Genomic DNA, 12,979 nt, shown 5'->3' with positions numbered 1-12,979 from the left:
ATGCATATCACAGGGACCACTTAAGTAATTAACTTAATAGGATTTCATAATTATGTTCAAAATTAGCATGTATAGGGATTTTATTGTGCAAAAAATTGTTCATTTTTAAGCGAGTATGTTGGTTTTTTATGTCATTTCCCCAACCGAAAAACAGAAAGTTCATTTTTAAGCGAGTATTCTGTTTGTGTCCGACACAAATGCTGATTTGAGGTCAAATTCGGATCCAAATCGGCCAAACACAAATAAAAACATAAAACATTGAAGGAACCAAAGCTAATTCGGGTCAATTTATCATCTAACTGAAAAGCCCCAATTTAGTTCATAACCTAAACTCAAAATTGAATTTGATTTAATTGAACTTGAAATTTCCCGAATCTATTGAAATCAGATGAGGGCTTTTGTTTAAGGGTTGATATCCAACAACAAAAATACAATTTACCCGAAGATTGTTAGAAGAACTAGAAGAGTTAGATTGCAAGACCCATTTGACTTTTAAAAGTCAAACCGTTAAAGACCACCTTAATTAAGCTCTAATTTATGTGAGAAGGTGAGATTTACGAGTTGAGTAGCAGAGAATGAAAGTAAATGATGGTTTGTTTATATAGGATTCAGATTAAAGCTTCATGTTTATCAACAGTTTTGAGATAACTCGGTTGTAACTTAAAAGTATGAAGATAAACACCAAAATTGATTCTTATTCCAAATTAGATGATAAAAATTCTGAGTTTTTTTTATAGAATATACTTAGGAATTATAACGAGATTGATGTATTTAAAAATATACATCTTTTAAATATCAAATAGCCTTCAAAACTATATCTTTCATTATATTATTTAGTTCAAATTGCTATTTATTATGTTATTTTCTAGGTTTATTCCAGCCTCAAATGAAATAAATGAGTGGATACACGAAGAAAAACAAAGAAAATAAAGAACTTGTGTATCAGTCAGTCTAACACTCATCCTTGCCTCACTGACCACGCCCTCGTGGTCACCTTCTTAAAATAAAACAAAATCTGGTGAACTAAGCACGGGGCCTTGTCTAATTGACCATGCCCCCGTGGTCACCGTTCTAAGAAAAGAAAAAAACACAGTGAAGAAACTACGGGGCTGTGCCTCACCTAGCATGCTCCCATGGTCACCTTTCCCAAATGAGACAAAATTACAAGAAACTGGCAGCCAAAACACGGGGTCGTGCCCCCATGAAACATGCTCCTGTGGTTAGTCATCATAGATTAATTGAGGAGTTTGAAGGCTTGGAAACATCCATCATCATCTTTAAAGAATAATTTGGTTATATTGTTCTAGTTTAATAATTTATTTGACATCTTCATCTTATTTGATGTTCATTATCATACTCATCATGAGCTAAACTTCCATTTACTATCTAAATCTATGATGAAACTTAATTCCATTTGAATACTAGTTTGTGGCCCGTGTATTGCACGAGTAATTGATGAAAGTTTTAAACTTTAACCATTAAGTGAAATACAGTCAACAAAATGATCATATATAGTTAATACAAAATTACAATTTAAATTATAATTACAGAAATTACATAAATAAAATTACACAAATATATTATAAATAAGTAAAACTTCCTTGTACACTGCATTTGTGATTGTATTGGTTGGTATACATTGTTTATCAAAAATTAAAATTTTTAATTCATGTCTGCTTTTAACTCTTGATAAGGTAACATATAGGTCTACTTATAACTCTTCCGTGTGACAAGTAAGGTTCTTCGAGTACATACCAGCCCTAGATAAATGATAATGTATCCATGAAACTAACAAAAAAAACATATTCATACACATAAAATATCCTACATTTTAATCAATTATTATGATGTCATTTAAGATCATTTGCTCATGTTTATCCAAAAAACATGATTATCCCAAAAACCAAATTACCTAAACTTTGATGATATAATCATCCTTAGAATCTTTAGAATTTGAAATGGATTGATCATGATAAATTTGTTGTCATTAATATTCTGTGTATGACAAATTTTTATTGATTTTATATTTTACAATTAACAATTGTATAATCAAGCAACATATAAAACCGAAAATTAAAATATAACAAAATGATTTGTTTCATTTCATATGAATGTGATTGTCAGAAAAATGACAAAGACATACTAACCTTAAAGCAATGTTCAAATAACAGTGATTATTCTGAGTTAGCAGAATATTAGAAGTTTTAAAGTTGCATAAAGTAAAGGTAGCGATGCTTATTTATAATAGTTAAAAGTATTGGATTAGGAATAATTAAATTTTGAATAATAATCCCGTGTTATTAGTTAATATTATGGGAAGTTGTTGGAATATTAATTAATCAATATTGTTAGGGCACGGATTTTCAATATCCTCAGCAAATATTATATTCAGAACGAATCCAGGATGCGGTATCATCCAAGATAACAGGTATCCTAAATATATTATACTAGCAGTTTGTTCGCAGACTTTCCTTGTTTACCAGGTCAAAGACCGTTGCTGTGATCTCTCGAACACTCGCACTTGTCGTTATTAGAACGTGGCCGATAAGGAAAACGTGTTTAATTGAGGAATTTCAGGAACGGCTAATTAATAATTAGTCAATTATTTCCATAATTATAGGAAGTTTGTTAGACTTGATTCATTATAAATAGAGCTACAAACATTGGTCATAAGACACACTTCTTAGCACTCGAGACTTACTAGTACTCGTTCATTGTAATCACGATCCGATTAAGCTCCACCACTTGTAACCCCTTTATTATTAATAAATCGGTGGTGATAGTTTTCACCACCCGGGGTTTTTTTATTGTTATCCCAAGGATAATAGGGTTTTTCCTCACAACAAATCTCTGTGTTCAAACCCATTTTACAAGCACCTAGTTCCATTTTACTAATTTGGTTGTAAAATCACTATTGTCAATTTTTGACCAAAACAATTTGGCGTCCACCGTGGGGCAATCGGTGCTTTAATCCATCAAAATCGTTTGTTCCACTCTCAATTACTTTCATCCCTTCATTATGGCCTCACAACCAAAAACTATATCCATTCTTGCTCCGGTCATCACTGCTTCAAATGTTAACCCCGGTCCTCCGTCGGTCCCAAAGAAGAGTGCTCAACCCAAAGGAGAACTTCCACCGTACCCGGGAACCTCTACACGGTTAGATTTATCTCTAATAATGATACTTTTGCTTTGATGAAATAGGTCAAAACTCACATGGAGCAGCAAGAGAAGACCAACTCAAGGCTATTTAAGGAGATTGAAGGGATCAAGAAAAAACCAGGGCAGGAGGCTACTCCAATCATGCCCTGGGCTCTTGATTTTGGTTCTCCAGGATCATCTATCCTTCAAAATCCCGGATCCTTGGGGACACAATCAACAAGGACTCCGTCTCAGCAGCAATCAGGATACGGAGGAACTTATCTTCAAGTATCCTCGGAATTTCCTATACCAACGAGGCCAAAATCCATGAACATGCAGCCTCGTTCAACCATGCATGCTGGCATATTCTCATCAGGATCTCCAATGGTGTCTTCAGAAGTGCATGTCGGAGAGATATCTCAACGCAGGCGTCACCTTATCCTGAGGATACCCTCAATAGAAATATTTGTCGTCAAGGCTCAGGATACCAGAGGCCTAGCCACGATCTCGGTAACAATTCATTTAATGCAAATTTATACACTAATCGTGGATCTGTGCAGGATAAGGGGATATCTCCCGAGATAACAAGGGAACTGCAGAAAATGAAAGACATGATTTCCAATATCCCAGGGATAATACGTCCCATAGCTGAAGTTCCCGCAGGTAGCCACAGGTTATCCAGGTTCACTTGGCCTATATGTGACGTAGAGATCCCCAAGAAGTTCCAAACTCCAAGTATGAAGCTGTATGACGGCACTACGGATCCTGAAGAACACGTACCTCGGTATAGGGAAAGGATGGAGATCAACCTCGTCCCCATTGACATCAAATAAGCTTGCCTATGCAAGGGATTCAGTTCAACATTGACGGGACCGGCCCTCAAATGGTTATTGAGTATTCCTTCCAACACTATTACTTCATTTTCTCATTTGATTAACTTGTTTAATAATCAATTTTCTTGTAGTAGATCTTTTGAGAAAATAACAGGTGACTTATATAGAATTGTTCAGCATAATAATGAATCCTTATGGGATTACATAACCAGTTTTAGCAGGGAAGCTTTGGAAATCCCCAACCTTGACATGGCAGCTGCTGTCGAAGCCTTCAAGATGGGACTAAGGAAGGATTCTCCTTTCTATGATGGTCTTGTCATGACTCCATGCAGAAATCTTGATGAAGTCAGAAACAGGCGTTAAGATAGATTCCGCTAGAGGATGACTAGAAGGCTCACGGAAACTTGGTTATCCCGAAGTATGAGTCTACCAACAGAAAGTCAGGCTCTCCATAGAAATTCTCTAGGCCCAAGCCTTATTCCAAGCATGATAATCCCAGGATAAATGCTGTAGAAGAAGATGAAGATGATGAAGAGTATCCTAAAATCTCTGAATATTGTTTTAACATTGATATTGGTGGTGTGATTTATGCCATGCAGGATTTAGGTGACAAGGCCATATGGCCTAAGAAAAATGAAAAGCCCGGATCCATCAAAGACAAGTCCAAATGGTGTGCATTCCATGAAGACTTTGGACATCGCACTGAAGATTGCATAGCACTTCGGAGAGAAATAGGATACCTTCTCAGCAGAGGATACCGGAAGGAACTGTTTGGAAGAAACAAGAACAAGATTCAGGATCCTGTCAAGATTCCTGAAAGGGCACCTTCTCCTCCACCCGGAGCTAAGATTGTATCCTTTATCTCGGGAGGATCCGACATCTATGGAACCTCACACTCAGTAGCTAAGAAGCGTTCCAAAGAAACAAAGATCGACAATGGAGAAAGACCTCTCCGCACTTCCACTCTGACAACTCAAAGAATCATATCCTTTGATGAGGAGGATCGATGTGATCTTGTGGATCCTAATCATGACTGTTTGGTAATTACTTTATGTATAGCTAACTGTTTTGTGCGTAGGATACTCGCTGATGAAGGAAGCTCTGTAAACATTATCTAGATGGATGCATTAAAGAAAATGGATATCCCGGAAACGGATATTATCCCGAGATCCTTAGTTCTCGTAGGGTTCAGTGGCAAGACCAAGAATACTTTGGGAGAAATCAAACTTCCGATATATATTGAGGAAACTAACTCTCTACAAAATTTTTGTGTTATTGACTCATTATCTTGTTGTAATGTGATATTAGGCAGGCCCTGGATCCACAGCATGAAGGCAGTACCCTCAACTTATCATCAATGTGTGAAACTCCCAAGTCCTTGGGGAGTCTCCAAAAATGAAAGTGATCAGCAAGATGCCAAGGAATGTTATGCTTCATCAATAAAGTGGACTACAAAGCCTACTCAAGCATAGCAATTACATAAATAGTCAGGGAAGGTCCTACAAGCAAGAGAGTAGGATGTAAAGGAAGTATCTTTGGATCCTTAGGATACTGAGATCAAAGTGTTATTAGGATCAAGTATTCCTGAGGATATTGAGATGGAATCCTTTTTAAAGAAAAGAGCTTTTACCTTCGCCTGAAAACATGAAGATATGACAGGTATCTCTAAATCTATAATTACTCATAAACTTGGTACAGATAAATCTTTCAGGCCGGTACATCAAAAGCGAGGGAAGTTTGCCCCTGAGAGAAACACTATCATACAAGAAGAAATGCAAAAGCTGCTCAAAACCAAGATGATAAGAGAGGTCCAATATCCTAGATGGTTGGCCAATCTAGTTATTGTCCAGAAGAAAAATGGAAACTGGAGAGTGTGTGTGGATTTCACAGACCTGAATAAGGCCTGTCCAAAAGACCCATTTCCACTCCCACACATTGACTCAATGGTGGATGTAACTGCTGGACACGAATTGCTAACCTTCATGGATGCATCCTCAGGATTTCAAAAAAATTAAATGGAGCCTTCAGATCAAGAAGATACAGCCTTCATGACTCCCACAGGTATATACTGTTATACTGCAATGCCTTTTAGACTAAAAAATGCAGGTGCAACATACCAGAGACTAGTCAACATGATGTTCAAAGACCAATTGGGGGACATGATGGAAGTCTACATAGACGACATGGTGGTAAAGTCAAGGAAGGCTGAGGATTATCTCAAAGACTTGGCAACAGCATTTGACATCGTGGATGAATATAACATGAAGCCGAACCCAGCCAAGTGTCATTTTGGTGTCAAAGCAGGAAAGTTCCTTGGATACATAGTTACCAAGAGAGGAATTGAAGCAAGACCTGAGCAGATCAAAGCTATCCTGGAAATCCAATCACCAAGAAATGTTAAAGATGTCCAAAGATTGACAGGAAGAATAGCAGCTTTCAACAGATTCATCTCAAGATCTTCAGAGAAGTGCAAAGACTTCTATGATATCCTGAGAAAGAATCAAAAGTTTGAATGGGGAGAGAAACAAGAAAGGGCATTGGTATCCTGAAGGACTATTTATCCTCAGCACCACTCCTGATGAAGCCAGTTGACGGTGAACCATTATCCTTGTACTTAGCTGTTTCGGGGAATGCAATCAGTGCTGTACTCGTCAAAGATCACGAAGGTCAACAACATCCAATATATTATGTAAGTAAAAGTCTACTAGATGCTGAATCCAGGTATTCTTATATTGAAAAGTTGATTTTAGCACTTATAATGGCTTCTACTAAATTAAGACATTATTTTGAAACTCATGTTATTCATGTAAAAACTAACTATCCTATTAAAGTTGTTTTGAGAAAACAAGAAATGTCAGGTAGGATGGAAAAGTGGGTTGTGAAACTTAGTGCATACGATATCTTGTATGAACCAAGGACAACCATCAAATCTCAGGCACTTGCCGACTTTGTTGCTGATTTTAGCCAGGATATACTTGAGGAAGTAGAAAAGGAAGTTCAACAACTCGAGAACAAGGAGAGTTGGACTTTGCATACTGATGGTTCTTCTAACATAAGAGGAACAGGTCTATGAATCCTGCTAAAATCGCCACAGGGAAACATTATTCCTCTATCTATATCTTGTGAATTTCAGACTACTAATAATGAGGCCGAATATGAAGCCTTAATAGCTGGTTTAAAATTAGCTAAGGATATGAAGGTCATGTATCTTCAAGTTTATGTTGATTCTTTGTTATTAGATAACCATTTTAATGGCTCTTATGCAGTGAATTTAGAAAACTTAGCAAAATATTTAGAAATAGTTAAGAAATTAGCTATGTGTTTCAAAACATTTGATATAGTACAGGTACCAAGAGAAGAAAACACTGAAGCAGATGCTTTGGCAAATTTAGCATCAGCTCTCAAGATACCAGGAGATGTCAAGATACCTATCGTGCATATCTTGACTCCAGCAACAAATGAGAACCACGAAGTCTTAGAGACTTCAAATCCTATGGATAATCCAATATCTTGGACCAATCCCATAATGCGGTATCTTCATGATAACGAGATCCTAGAAGGGGAAAATCCCAGAGCTTTCCGAATGAAGGTAACCCAGTACATTATCTTAAATAATGTTTTGTATAGAAAATCACTTGCAGGTCCATACTTGAGATGCTTGGAATATCAAGAAGCACAAGAAGTTCTCAAGGATATACATGAAGGTGATTGTGGAAACCACACTAGGGGCAGAGCCTTAGTATCCAAAATACTGAGGACAGGTTACTTCTGGCCAACAATGAAGAAGGACGCAATGAACTTCTCCCGAAAATGTGATGCTTGTCAAGACATAGAAACATCTTGCATCAACCAGCTGAACCATTATATCCTGTCATATCCCCGTGGCCATTTATGAAATAGGGAATGGATATTGTGGGAAAGCTGCCCAAGGCTCCTGGTGGAAAGGTCTTTATGCTGGCCATGACAGATTACTTCTCCAAGTGGATCGAAGCAGAGGCATTTGTCCAAGCTAAAGAAAAGGATGTGATCTCATTCATCAAACGCAATATCCTGACAAGATTCGGTATCCCGACAGAGATTGTTTGTGACAATGGATCACAGTTCATCGGTAGCAGAACAACCAACTTTTGTGAAAGTTGGGGAATCAAGATGGTGACTTCAACTCCAGTACATCCTCAAGCTAATGGTCAAGTAGAATCTAGTAACAAGATCATCATCAACAATTTAAAAGAGAAATTGGGATCCAAGAAGGGAAAATGGGCTGAAGAACTACCATTTGTTCTTTGGGCTGATAGAACCACTTCAAAAAATGCAACGGGACAAACACCTTTCTCCTTGGTGTTTAGGGCCGAAGCTGTTATCCCTACAGAGATTGTGATCCCCACAGCAAGAACCAGCATCCAAGATAATGAGTCCAACAACCAAAGCATTACTGAAGACATGGATAACATTGATGAACACCGAGATCTCGCCAGGATCAGAATGGCAGCATACCAACAAAGAATATCCAAGTCCTACAATAAGAATATCAGGATTCGAAGATTCCAAGTAGGAGATGTGGTATTAAGAAAGAAATTCCATAACACCACTAACCCAGGGATGGAAAGTTAGCTCCAAAATGGGAAGGCCCTTACTTGATCGATTCAGAAGCAGGTAAAGGGGCCTACAGGTTAACCAATATGGAAGGTGTTCCTATACCAAGAGCCTGGAACGCTATCCACCTTAAAGCATATTTTTGTTAGTATCCTTGACTGGTATATTCGTATCCTTAGGATAAAGGTATATTCCCTCATCTACTTTTATACTTTTGAACTTAATTATCTCTAAATAAAGTTTACTGACTTAAGCATCGGAGGGATGTTAGTCAGGCTAACACCCACCCCTCATCAAGAGTTTAGTGTTTTGCAGTTATCCCAAGGATATGTTATCTTCACAACAGTCAGAGGCTGATCACCTCACACACGAATTAGATATCCCTGATATCTCCTAAGGTTTAAAGGTTTTCACCTTTCCAACGAACGCCTAGAGCGCACGAATAAGATATCTTGGATATCTTCTAAGGCTTAAAGGTCTTCACCTTTCCAACGAACGCCTGGAGCGCACGATGATTCGGATATATTTCGAGGCAGGAGGAACAGACCAGCTGATAATTCGTTTGTTGTTGTCTATATACCGAATCCTTAAGATAAGTGGCAGACGTGTCACACATACGGTTTATAACATTTTCATGTTATCTACGGTTTATAACATTTTCATGTTATCTCAAGTTTTGGCATTGACATGCCCGTATGTTTGGGACTTTCCCCAGTATTATCTCAAGCTTAGAAATTTTCATGTCTCTCAAGTAGGCCTAGTCGCCAGTGCAAAGGCTTTATCGCTAGTAATGGGCTTTATCGCTAGGATTATCTAACTTTGTTTTGACAGATCGAAGATCAGACGATCACTAAATGGAGAGATGTTACAAAGTTGTTTTTGACTTAGCAAAATTCCATAAACGTGATACTTCAAAAAGCTAACTAGATTTATAAATGATTTCCATTTATGTAAACTAACTAGATTTATAAATGATATGATATGTAAACTATTGGGGACATCATATGTAAACTAACTAGATTTATAAATGATCTTCATGAAGGTACTCCTTACACTTAGTTTTATCATACAGTTTATATTTCAAGATATGATCTTTTGGTTTGATTGTGATAACTCACACAAGGCATAAGGATATATTATCCTTAAGATATTTTATATCGATTCCTAATAAGTCTTTTGATTATGTTTTCTGAAAACATATAATCTTAAAAATATTTTATGTTCAGGATATATGATCCTCAGGATATTTTAATACAAAGTCTTAAAATATACTTTTTCTGAAACTATAATTCTCAAAATATTCAGGAAGCGTGTTTTGAAGATACATTATTTGAAACAGTAACTTATTTCAGAAAATTAAAGACATGTAATATTCCAACTAAAACTTGTAAGTTACTGAACACGATGCTTAAAGCCAAAAAATTATATTATTACTAACCATAAGTGCAGGAAATTAAAAGGAACACCCTGGTATCCTAATATCCTAAGCTAACTTGTTCAAGACAGGAAAATAAAAATTGTTCAACAAACCATTACAACCCAACATTAGACCAACAAACATAAACACATAAAAATTGGGCTCAAGCTTTTTCTTTACCGCCATCACTGCCCAATTCATCGGCATCACCAACCGCCTTCACCGCGTCCTTGATCGCCACATCCACTGCCTCCTCCGCAACCTTCTCCGCGCCACTGGGACCAGCATCCTCCACATCCTCACCATTAAGCTCAGCCAAAACTTTCTCCCAAGCAGCCACATCCCAGAAGGAAGTGTCGACACCAACATCTTTGGCCTCCTTAGCCATCTTAAGCCGAGACTGGAAGATGGAAATGACAGCTGACCTCTTTCCCCCTTGGTGACTTCCTGGATCTTCACCAAGTAACCGCTTCTTGGTGGACAAGTTCCTTCTTGGCCAGAGCAAGCTCCTGCTTCAAACCTTTCGATCTCCTTGGTTTTCTTGTCTAGATGATCCATCTTAGCGGTTGCAATCTTCAGTATCTCGGCAATACGAGTGTTAGCATCAAGGAGCTCGTAGTGCAGATCGTTAAAGTTGGAAGATAGCTGCTCCAGCCCCTGCTCAAAACAAGTTATCCTCAGCATACATTATCTTCAAAATACGAGGATTTTCAAACATTTTACAGCTGTAAACCATATCTACAGCTATTAAATTTGGGGACAATTGTTAGGGCATGAATTTTCAGTATCCTCAGCAAATATTATATTCAGAACGAATCCAGGATGCGGTATCCTCCAAGATAACAGGTATCCTAAATATATTATACTAGCAGTTTGTTCGCAGACTTTCCTTGTTTACCAGGTCAAAGACCGTTGCTGTGATCTCTCGAACACTCGCACTTGTCGTTATTAGAACGTGGCCGATAAGGAAAACGTGTTTAATTGAGGAATTTCAGGAACGGCTAATTAATACTTAGTCAATTATTTCCATAATTATAGGAAGTTTGTTAGACTTGATTCATTATAAATAGAGCTACAAACATTGGTCATAAGACACACTTCTTAGCACCCGAGACTTACTAGTACTCGTTCATTAAGCTCCACCACTTGTAACCCTTTATTATTAATAAATCGGTGGTGATAGTTTTCACCACCCGGGGTTTTTTCTTGTTATCCCAAGGATAACAGGGTTTTTCCACGTAACAAATCTCTGTGTTCAAACCCATTTTACAAGCACCTAGTCCCATTTTACTAATTTGGTTGTAAAATCACTATTGTCAATTTTTGACCAAAACAAATATATATATATATATATATATATGATTAAAGTGCCAAAATCGTCCTGAGGTTTGATGAATTATGTGATTTTCGTCCAAAAAGTTTATTTTTTGCAACTGGATCATTGACGTTTCTCACTTCTTGCCGATTACTTCCAAATCGCTAACTCCGTTAGTTTTCATCGTTATACGCACACACACACACACACACATGTATATATATATATATATATATCTTTTAAAAAAAGAGTTAAATATATGAAAAAACATATTTTAATCCAACCATATCCTTTCTTCTCCGACCACCACACACCTCCCTTCTCCGGCCACCTTCTTCAACAAAACACCACCATTGGCATCAACATCATCAACCAAACACCACAACTGCCATATTCTCCCTATTTGAACCTATAGCTTGTAACACACTCCAAATTCTCCACCGTCGTCATCACTCCCTCCTCCGGCATCGTATTATCTAGTGAATTCAAGAAAGATTGCACCGACCTGTCTAGACGAGAACCTTAATGTGCACTTTAAGGAAATTAGGGATTTTACCGTCGCACTCATCGACCGGCAACCAAACACCAGCATGTGTCCGAATTTGTGAATCGAAGAGAACAATTCTGGTATAGCCCTTTATTATCGAACCTACTTTTGTGTCCGAATTTGTGAATGAAACAGCGCCGGAAAATCGAGGTGAAACGGGTGGGTTGTCGGCAACAATGGTGGTGGCTGGGTTGTGGTGTTGGTGGCAGCAAAGTGGTGTCTTTTCCGACGGTGGTGGAGGTTGGTGATGGTCGTCGGAGTGTTCTTGGTTCAGTTCGGGAGGTCGAAGATAGTGACGGGGGTGTTTTTAGTTCAGTTCTATGGTTGCAGAAACTTGCCAATAAACGAAAAGGTTTATTTGGGATTTTAGGGGAATAATTATTGTGGTTGGCCATTAGTTTTTATATTTTAATAATCTATATCTTGCTCCATCAAAAAATAAGTATAGCAAACAAAATAAAACGACAAAAATACTCTTGAGTTAACATTAAAAAGCTAACAGAGTTAACGATTTGGATGCAATTGGCAAGAAGTTTGAAACGCCAATGGTCCAGTTGCAAAAAAATAGTTTTTTGGACAAAAGTCGCAAAAATGATCAAACCTTAGGGACGATTTTAGCACTTTACTCTCTCTCTACTATATATATATATATATAAACAACTTACAAAAAAAACGAAGCAAATATTTTAGATTTTATGGAAACAAGGTAAATGACTTTTAACCGGATTAACTATTTTTTTTAAATTAATGTTAAAATGGAATATACTTGAAATGTAATGAGGAGTATGATTAAGTTACAAATGATAAAAAATAAAAATAATAAATATTTCTATTAAGTTATATTATAATTAAGATGTGAATCTTAATGAATTTTTATAACATATTTTAATAATAAATGTTATAAATGTACTTTTTTTTATTTTTTTTATGGCTTTATTATTTTGAATATAAACCATAATAAACACTTTAATAATGCACTAACTAAAAGGTAAAACTAATATAACCCCAATTTGTTGTATTTGTATAAAAATAAAATTAATAAATTAATATAATATTGAAATTGTGTAAATAACAGATGAAAACTATATTGTAGGTTTCAATATCCTAAATGATTTTTGAAAAGCGAAAATAGT

Source organism: Bidens hawaiensis, unplaced genomic scaffold, assembly GCF_021521415.1.
Source record: "Bidens hawaiensis isolate Kalapana, Puna unplaced genomic scaffold, B.hawaiensis_p1.1 tig00032510_1, whole genome shotgun sequence".
NCBI lineage: Eukaryota > Viridiplantae > Streptophyta > Magnoliopsida > Asterales > Asteraceae > Bidens > Bidens hawaiensis.
Note: the sequence above shows the minus strand (reverse complement) of the source record.